At 30.3% G+C, this 10,908-nt stretch overlaps 1 long non-coding RNA gene across 1 annotated transcript; it reads left to right on the plus strand.

Annotated features, from left to right (window-relative positions):
* Positions 1–1,587: 1,587 nt before the first annotated feature.
* LOC150032184 (uncharacterized) lies at positions 1,588–2,335 on the plus strand. The gene is made up of 2 exons (XR_016525516.1): positions 1,588–1,728; positions 1,996–2,335. It is a non-coding gene; the product is annotated as an uncharacterized LOC150032184 (long non-coding RNA).
* The last annotated feature ends 8,573 nt before the right edge of the window (positions 2,336–10,908 follow it).

The following is a 10,908-nucleotide window of genomic DNA, read 5'->3' on the forward strand; positions in this document are numbered from 1 at the left end:
AAAAAAAACTTAAAACTTTCAATTTTGTTTCTAATAAACCTATAAATTTTAAATTTTGTATGTATTAGGTCTGAAAAAAATTAATTGATAATTAATCTAGTAGATACAAAATTGAATTTCATGCCTAAGTAAAACCCTAAAATTTTATTATTTATTAGGGACATGAATATACACACTTACACACACAAACTTACACATACATACATGTTGAATAGGTCATTGATTTATTAAATACAAAATTGAAAATTTTACCAATCTAGTAAATAAAAAATTGAAAGTTTAAGTATTTAGTACACTTTTAAGTTCAAGAACTTAATGGACATAAAATCGAAAATTTAATAATACATTAGCGAGTTTTAAAAATTAAGGGGTCTATTTGACTCACATTTAAAATTTCAAGAATTTATTACAAACTTTTGAAAGTTCCGAGACCAAAGAGAGTTTAAAAACTAAAGTTGAAATGTAACCGTGGTAATTAATTTTTTTGTTTTAGTTTTATTCCATACTATATTCACTTGATTCTTTCTTTTATCTTTTTTAAGGCAATATTCACTTGATTCATTATGTTTGCCCTACATTTGTACCTTCAATTTGATGTCGCTGAGTACTAAAATCAGTCCCATTTTGCAATAAGTGTTGTAGTTGTCATATATATTAAGATAGACATTGAATGAACGATAAGCATTCACGTGTCTAAAAAATAGAAACTTACCTTCAAAATTAGCATCATTTGAGAACCGTACGATAAAGGTATAGAATAACAAGCATCAAAAGAAAAAAAATTAGAATTAATCTATAAAAAAAAAAAAAAATACAAAACTTAACTCAACTCAACTCAATCTAAGAATATTCATAGACCATGCTATCTCGCAAAAGGTTGGCTTGCAATGTTTTCGAAACATTCCACAATAATTATTTGGGCTTTCTACACATATAACTTAAATAAATAGGTCTAATTATACAATTGTCTAATTACACTCATGTCTTGCTCCATTTACCTTTTCATCTTTCTTACCATTAATTATTTTTAAAAATATATATAATAATATTAATACCAAAAGAAGCATGTAAAGTGAAATTTCTTGTCTATGAACTTTCCAAAACGATTTTTTTTTCAAAACTTATAAAAGTAAGGAAAGTTTCTCAAAAAATTAAAAAAAAAAAAAAATTGTTGTGGTTCACAAATGAAAGCAATAATTTGCAAAAAGCTTTGAAGGAGAAATCAAGGTGTATTTGATATATACATCACTATATATTTGAATTTTTCAGAAATAAACAACAATGTATATAATATGTCGTCTCATATATCGAACAATATATGTGATGTATATCTACATTTTTTCAGTATATTTGTAAACACATCAAAAAATAAATCATGATATATGCATGTGATGTGTATTTACATTTTCCAATATATTTATCTGTTGGGTTTGTTTATTTGTTTTCAGGCCCAACTTATGTCCAACAGAAGGAGAGAAGCCCAAATATAGAGAGGTTGGTGAGAAACTTGGTTGTTAAGGAAACCACGTTGATAATCTGATCAACACACGTGAAGGAAAGTTGTGCAAGAGGCGCGTGTGCAAACGTTAAGAATTCCGTCAAAATTCATAGTGTTACAACGTTAGGAAGAGCGTTGCAACACTACCCTGTATCCATAGCTACTGTCTTTCAGCGTTGGACAAGAATTACGCTTAGGCATGTTCCAGCGTTGCGACGCTCCTAACAGAGGTATTTTGGTCATTTGTTCTTCTTTGAAGCTCAAATGCTTAATTTGACTCCAAGTTGCTTCAAATTAACCTTGTTTTGCTCCAAATGCTCGGTTCTACCTTTTAATTGCTCGATACCTACAAAATAGGATGATTAATATTAAAAATCTAATAACGAACTTGAGTTAAGCTAAAAGTTATAGCTCTTTTCGAGAGCTATCAATCTCTCTCTGTCAACTTGCTTGCTTTCTAATAGTTTGATTTTAATGGTGATTTCTCTTGTTTGTAGAGTGAATCTACATACACAGAAGTAAAGAGATGAAGGGAAGAAGAAGATGCACATGGGTAAACATGGTTCCACTAAACAAAACCTACATCCACGGAAAGAAAAACTTGTGAAGAATTTCATATAAGGATTACAACACTTTACAGATTAGTTTTTGCTTATAGTTTTAGTTTTTGATCTGATCTGATATTTATATCTCACATATCAGGCAGTTACAATAAAGATGTAAAACCAGCCATTGTAAAGTTGTAAATTGGTGTTGTTGGATTCATCTTCTTTCATTATTAGTATCTATTTGATGTATATTTGAGATCTCTATGAAAACATGATTAATTTTCAGCTATGAATATAGAAGAAAATAAATGAAATCTCCTTAAACGAAGGAACATTAATTTGAAATATTCTGCAATTAATGAATATCGACCGAAGTTAATAAATAACAAAACAAAGTCAAAATTCAAAAATGGTATTAATAAGAAAAGAATTAAATATTCCAAAACTTTATTGATCATGAGAGGTAATGTAATTAATGATATTTCAAAAAATAAAATCTATATAAGGGACATTATTTTAAATGACAAAACTATTGAAAATATTTAAAAGTAATAACAAAATATCACAGTTTATCTGTGATAAACCATTATCTGTGTCTATTATGACTCAAATAGACACATATAGTAGTCTATCGCGGTTTATCACGGTCTATCGCAGTCTATCACAGATAGACAATAAAATTTTACTATATTTATAGATATTTTGATCATTTTTGTATATTTAAAAATAATTTTATAATTAATAGGAAATTAATAAATGATGTATATTTTTATTTAAAAATATTATGAAATTAAAAAATGAGTGAAAATCTATCAAAAAGTTAAAAGTATTTCAAAATATATATTGCTGAAATTTAATTACGTGATATTACTAATTTTTAAGATATTTGTGAAATATTAATTATGTACTTTGTCAATTACATATATTTTTTAAAAATTATTTTTATATGAGTTATGGTAGGAGTATGCCTGGTATACTTTATTACACATCAGTACATCATTAATGTAATTTCAGTAACCTTCTACCAAATATGTATAAACAATATCTAGGACCACCATACATAAAAACAATATTTAGGAACATGTTTCACAACATCTGATCAATCTTATCTAGGACCACGTGAGTAAAAGAATCTTAAAAAATTAATAAATTATAACAATGATCTCTCACACAAATTATTGTGGGATTTTGGTATTTTCTTTATAGATAAGATTACAACCATGATATTGAATTTTGGGGGAATATCAATTTATATTCTTAAATTTTTAGATTTCATTAATTAAAACCATAAACTAGTAACTATATCGATTTAAACATTCAACTTTTATGAGTGTGTTAATTTAAACTCTCAACTTTCATAGTTATATCAATTTAAACTCTCCATTATATTTTAATGGGATACACTTATAAATTTAAGGTTTAAATAGATATATTTATGAAAATTCGGGGTTTAAATTGATACAACTTCCAATGTTCATGGTTTAAATTGATACAACCCTAAAGTTCAAGGGTATAAATTGATATTTACCCTTGAATTTTTTTCGACATGTCTAGATATTTCATCATTCTATGAGTTTGATATCGACGTGATATTCACAAGAAGTAAAGTCAAGTAAGAAAATTCATGAAACATAAAAGACAATGAAAAGGACACAAATAGTAACTAATATAAATATAATACAGATACTAAACATATAATAGGTTTAAAAAGCCTAAAATGTTTATTTATCAATTTAAATAAGTTTTTTTGGATTTTCACATTTTTATAATTTTTGTTATAAATATTCATTGTCATCAACATTTTATCAATATTTTCATTAACATTTTTATTAAATTGAGACCTCATATTTGTGTCAACATCAACATCAATTTGGAGTATTAGGTAAAAACTTATTGAAAAGTAGCATAAGAAGAACTAATGATTCTTCGTATTTTATAATTGTATCCATTAAAATCCTTAAATCTCCATAATTATGTCAATTTAAAACTTTTAATTAGCATTTTCTTTGAGAATCACTAATTATTTATTTTTGTAAACCCAACATTTGAAAAAATCTACACACGTGTGAAAATTGATACATGGATGATTTTTAAAGTTAATCATAACGAAAGGTCAAAATTGATTAACTTATGTAAATTTAGGAGTTTAATTGATACAAAATATATGTTTTGCTTGATGTTTTCCTAAGATTTTAAAGAAAAAAATATAAATTGATACAATTTTTTACAAATTAGAATTTAAATTGATACAATCCTGAGTTATTTAATTGATAATATGCCAACGTCTCAATTACGTACCCATACTTAGATTTAAAATTAAAAGGCAAACAATTATGTTGAATTGGAAGAAGATAACTTAATCTAACTCAATTTAATAATACATTTTACTCTGTGGCAAAAAATTTAGATCTATAATACTTTTGGAATATTTGCAGCTATTTTTACGTATAAATTAAAAGGATTGTGAGGTTCAATGCGGAAACGTGGATCGTGTCCCAATTTCATTTTCACAAGGAATTAAAATCCAAAGAAACACATTATGCATATTACAGAATTTACAACATGCTAATTTAGAATTAAACAGAGAAGAGAATTAGGGTTAAAAGATACCTTACCCTTGAAGTCAAATTAATCTTCACGAAATCCTTATTCAACCGGTCACAAACAAATCCTAGAATGCGAAAACTAACCAAAAACCACAGTAAACACCAAATCACTATTTGGTTGGACATCACCACAAAAGAGTCTTCTGTATTCTCTTTAAGGGTTGAGATTTATAGGAGTTGTATGGGACTGGGCTCTGTTAATTTTGGGGGAGGGAGTAAGAATTCTTAAGAGAGAATGGGAGACTGTGTATTTTCTCTTAGAGAGAACAAACCAGAGTCACTCTACGTAAAAGAAAAAAGGAAGATGAAGATCCTCCAGCCTCGCACCATCACACGTTTGATTAGAGAAAAAAAAAAGGGGAGGGAAGTTATTTAATAACTCCCTCCCTTTAGTTTAAATTAAATTCATTTACATTAAAACCAAAAGTTAATTTAAACAACTAAATTATTCTATAACTATATGTTATATCAAAATATAACATATAACCTATAGTATATATTATGTCAAATATAATATAACCTATAGTTTGTACTTCTCTCAATAATATATGGTATTAATATAAATCACATTTATACTAAATTTAATTACATAAATCTAATCCATACAATTAATATTTAAATCATATCTAAATATTTAATTCCTCTTAAAATAAACTTTATACTATAATGTATCAAATACATTATATTAATTATATCACATATAATTAATTTAACTTAAGTATATCATATATAATTAATTCCATCAATTAATTTGAACAATTCAAATTAATCCAAAATTAATTCTCAATAATCCAAGTTAAACTATAGAGAGGAGACCTTATGGATCTATAGATTGAAGCTCCAATGACACTTGAATAATTCATTAAACTTCTTTAATTAAATTACTCAACATCCATTAACTTTCGGTCACTCCACTAAAGATTGATAGCTGCATTCTTCATACTACATATATATTTCAGTGTTCATTAGATATAACCAGTCAACAGTACGATGACCCTTCACAAATTACTCATAAGTACAGCTAAGTCGAAATTACCATTTTGTCCCTGTAGTTACATCTAACTCCTTAAGTACCACTGATCCCTCTAATAAACAATAAGTCATAGTCAAACTATGACCACAACATTCTCTAGCCAAGAGAGGATGTGGTGCCACATTTTTCAAGCCCCGAAATCAGCCCTTAAGGAAGTAATTTATCTACTTATTAGTGAATTCTATCTTGTGTAGATGTGTTCCCATATTCTCAATTAGATGAATCCCAAAATGGTAGGCATATTGAGTCAGCGATCTGGCCACTCTCACTCATATAAATCAAAGGATTGCCTTCTGATAGCTTGTACAAGCTATTACATCCTTTTACTTAGAATTATGAAGGTTGATGAGTAAAATATGGATTAAAATGACTAACGATTCATGTGCAAAAATGAGTTAGCGTCGATCAGCGCTGAAAATTCCTGCTAACCCCATATCATGCGCTATTCTGTGTCAAAATGTCTATTTTAATTGCTGTCACAAGAATCGATCGCATGCGTTGATCCCAAACCATCCCAAAGTTGATCGCATGCATTGATCTTCATGACATGGAAATGCTGCAACTACAGAGTGATAGCCATGATAGGAGGATGATCGTAAAGTAGGAGGAATGTGTTGATACTTTAGAAGAAAAAATCATGAACGCATACCTTGAGAGTATCAAAATGATAAGATCATGATGACATTTCATCTACCACGATAAGAATAACAGTGATCCAGAGTGGGATTACCAATGTTGTCGGCGTTTGAGCTCTATAAATAAAGCCTTGAAGCTCGAGAAGAAAGGTAGTGGAACTCGTTAAGCAAAGTGAACAGTGTTCCTAGAGATAGGAATAATCTTATGCTCAACGCAACCATGTGTTATAGAGATATAAGCATATGGCTAACCACCGAGAGGTGTGCGATGTGTTAGTGTGGTGAGCTGGATTACCCTTACGACCAAACTTAATGACTTGGTGAAATTTTCCCTCAACTCTACTTCTCTATGCACCTCATTACGCATCAACAGTTGCTGCATCTCTACCAATTCTCATAGTCAAACTTCCATTGCTTAGTCTGTTTAGCTAGGAGTAGGAGTTATGCATCGCTAATTAATTTTTTTCTTTTTTAATTTTATTCACCGCCTCAAACACATTACATTACAAGTATCCTTTAGTTGCAAGTCCCTATGTTCAATCTCAGATCATTTCGAGAAACTTGCGTTCTCATTATACTTGACGAGAGAGCAAGAAAACTTATAGTAGGAACACATAGTCATCGCATAATCGATTAACACACTACATATCCTTTAGATTATCGTGTGATCATTGTATCTACTATTAATGCATATTCTTTTTATCAATGCATGATCAGTGCATGACCATCAATATGAAGGAACTCTTATAAAAGAGTATGTCTAAGCAGAAGCGAGATTGTTACAAACTCATTGTGATAGAATTACTGCATTTACAATCTAACAGACAAGTTATGCAATATACAACAAATTTCTGACATGCTTTGAAAACTAAATAACCAGAGACCGAAATCGTACCAGTTGAAGAACCTTTCTTCATAGCAAAGCTTGTTCTCATCAAGGACGGCTCCTCTTGCTCTCGCTGTAATGTCCAAGTAATTGTCAACCAAAAACTCGATCGTCTACCCACGAACAACCTCCATATGAACATGGCACGAGGATGACACCAACACTTAGAACCCTCGATATTCTTGGTATGAGAATCTAGGAGGTGTGGGCTCTGTTGGATTTGGTAGAGGGAAGGAGGAAGAGAAGATTGTATACCACGACCAAGCAAGTGGGAGAAGGCTAATGTCTATCTACGACGATGCTTGATCACAAGAAGCGGTACACGATCGTTTAGTAAATAGGCTACGATCATATAGAAGATCGTTTAGTAAACGCTCGGGCACACGATCGTCTAGGAAAAAGCTAAAATATCATTTAGCAAATCCTATGTGATTGTTTAGAAAGAAGCGCACGTGTATAAGATCGTGCAGAAATGTTGAGCCATCATGTAGGCTCTCGGTTTGCTATGCGATGGGCAGTATACAACTCGTAAGTGATATCTCTGATATCTTTGCAAAATGAAAATGATTTTCATTTTATTCTTCAGTTATGAAAATTGAAAGAAACCTCCCACTATCACATGGTTACGGAGAAAATGTTGGCATAATTATCCTATAATTGTCCAAAAATATAATCATGTTATATTCATTAACCTGTGATTTAGTATCACATCATATGCAATACATTAACCATAGTCTTTTCTCCTCTACTAGATATAAATCATATTTATATCATTTTCCTTCAAATAATGTATCTCAAACATAATGTCAATCATATCATATATAATTAGTGAGTTCAATCATATCATATATAATCGAACTCTCTCTTGTCAATTTGAACACCTCAAACTGACCCAAAAACTGATTCTCAAATTGAATCCATTGAGCTACCAACGGGACCTTATGGACCTATGGCTTGAAGCTCCAACGGTACGTAAATAGCTGACTAAACTCTTTAGCCACAAGATCCACCATCCGTTAACTGTCAAGCATTCCACTAAAGACCAACAACTTAACTCTTCTCACCATAGATATTTTTCTGTGTCCATTGGATATAACCAATCAACAGTACGATAACCTCACAGATGTTCATAAGTACAGTTAGGTCAATTTACCATTTTGCCCCAGTAGTTACATCTAACTTCTTAAGTACCACTGATCCCTCTAATAAACAATACAACATAGTCCTACTATGTGTGGACACCTCTCAGGCCATGAGAAGGTGTGTGGCACCACATTATTCAAGCCCCGGAATCAGCCCTTAAGGGAGCAATCTATCTACTACTTCGGGGAAACAGTGAATCTCATCTTGTGTAGCTAAATTCTCAGCTCCCAAATTAGATAAATCTCCAAGGTGGTAGGTTTGAGTCGGCGATCTGGCCACTAGCACCCATGCAAATCAACGGACCGCCCTCAAAGGCAAGAGTTCTCAACTCACTCAGGATTGAGGTCATGTTACCTATGGTCATCCTAGTGAAGTGAAATCTCTGTTATGAACGGCGTTATATAACGAGACTATAACACTTCGTGGTCCGATCTTATACAAACTCTTTGTATAGGACGCCTCCGCTCACATGTCCCCATATGAATGATCAGGATCAGACTATCTATAGCAAATCACAACACTTGTAACTATTCTACAAAGCGGGCCGCATCCATAGTGTTACCAGGATAAGGTTTCCCTCATATATCCATATACTACAGACCATTTTGGTTATCACTTAAGATATGATCCACTTGTATGTCTCCACATATATGCTTAAGTTACAAATGAAAACTAGGGATCTTAGTTTATTGGTTTGTGGTAAAGCAAATAAAACATCTAACATTCATAGACAATAAGTGAAGAAAATATCATATATTATACATCACAAGCGTTTGTTCAAAACTGTGTTTATAAACTACAGGACACGAGAGTTTAGGGCATCATCCCCAACACGATGCATATCAAATCATCAACAAATCAAGAAGTATTCCACGCATCACCTTCATAGGTAGGAGCGCACAACTCACTCGGGATTCAAGTCATGTCACCTATTGTCATCCTGGTGAAATGTAAGTCTTTATTATTAACGGTGTTATAGAATGACTATTCATTTCATTTTTCAGTCTTAAACAAATCCTTTTATATAGAACACACCCGCTCATATGTTTCTATATGAATGATCAAAATCAAATCATTTGTAAAGCTTTACAACAATTGTAACATCTACAAAGTCGGTCGTATTCGTAGTGTCACTAGGATAATATATCCAGTCTTATCCATCTACTACAGATCATTTAGGTTATCACTTAAACATGATCTACCTATATGTCTCTACATACATGTTTAAGCTACAAAAGATAACCTTGGATGTTAGTTTATTGGTTTTTGTGGGTTAACACTACTAAATATCTAATAAAATACCTTATATTTTATTAATTAAATAAATTGTTTGTACTTTACAATTACAAAGTACAGGACCCACACGATTTAGGGTATCAACCCATCATAAATGAACTTTGGTAGATTTCATTTCAAATCACTAATTTTACTATCTTTCATAGTTGTAGAGTGAATAAATATTGTTTTTTACTAATTGTTTTTGTTTTGTTTTTTATGTTCGATACCTAAAAAAAAAGTTGGGACCATCCTAACGACAAGTAATTGATCTTACTCTATAACTATATTGGGGTAGATAGTAATATTTTCTAAGCAAGGTATCCCCATTTTAGAAAATATAACTATCTACTTCAGTTTTTACCCTATAACTAAAAACCCACATTTTCTACAGTATTTACTATTTACTACAGTTTTTACTATTTTACATTTATCATTTTTTTATTTTTGCTATAGTGTTTACTATTTTCTTATCGAACTAAAATAGTTTACACTTCAAACACATACTATTATAAGCCAAACTACAATAATCTACACCCCAAACACAAACTATCATAACCTAACTATAATAACCTAAGACTATAATAACTAACTCTTTGCCCCAAACGTCCCCTTAAGGTTTTATATTCACGAGGTGTATATGAACATTATGCAATATTTGAAATTAGAGATTTTTACGCCGAAAATCCTTTGTACATCATATATTTCATAAATGTTCTAGATTTTGAATTATTTCGTTATGACTTTTTAACTTTAATTTTCTACCAATTTAACCTTTTCACTATTATTTCAAACTTTTCGAAATATTTAATTCTTTTTTATTAACATTTTCAAATTTTGACTTTGTTTTTTTATATATAAATTTCGATGGTTATTCATTTAATGCAGGATATTTCAAATCAATTTTTTCTTCTTTTTAGCAGATTTTGTAATTTTGTATCAATTCAACTCCTAAAATTTCATAAGTGTATAAATTTGTAGATCCTTAATTACAATTTTTTTTTAAGAATCGTTAATGCATCAATTGAAATTGTTTATTTTTGTAAAACCGACATTTGAGGAAGTATAAACATAAAATTAATGCATGGATGATTTTTAAAGGCAATCATAATGAAAGACAAATATTGATACAATTATCACTACTACAAAATCTACATTACTTGACTCTTGTAGTTTTTAATTACTTGACATTTCTTCGGAAAAAACGTCAAGTAATGTAATTTTGGACAAGAAAATGTCAAGTAAAAGGGTTAACAAAGTGGAGATTGACGAATGTTTCAGATA

This window comes from Benincasa hispida, chromosome 12 (genome assembly GCF_027475165.1).
Source record: "Benincasa hispida cultivar pf3 chromosome 12, pf3_genome.v1.1, whole genome shotgun sequence".
In the NCBI taxonomy this organism is placed as follows: domain Eukaryota; kingdom Viridiplantae; phylum Streptophyta; class Magnoliopsida; order Cucurbitales; family Cucurbitaceae; genus Benincasa; species Benincasa hispida.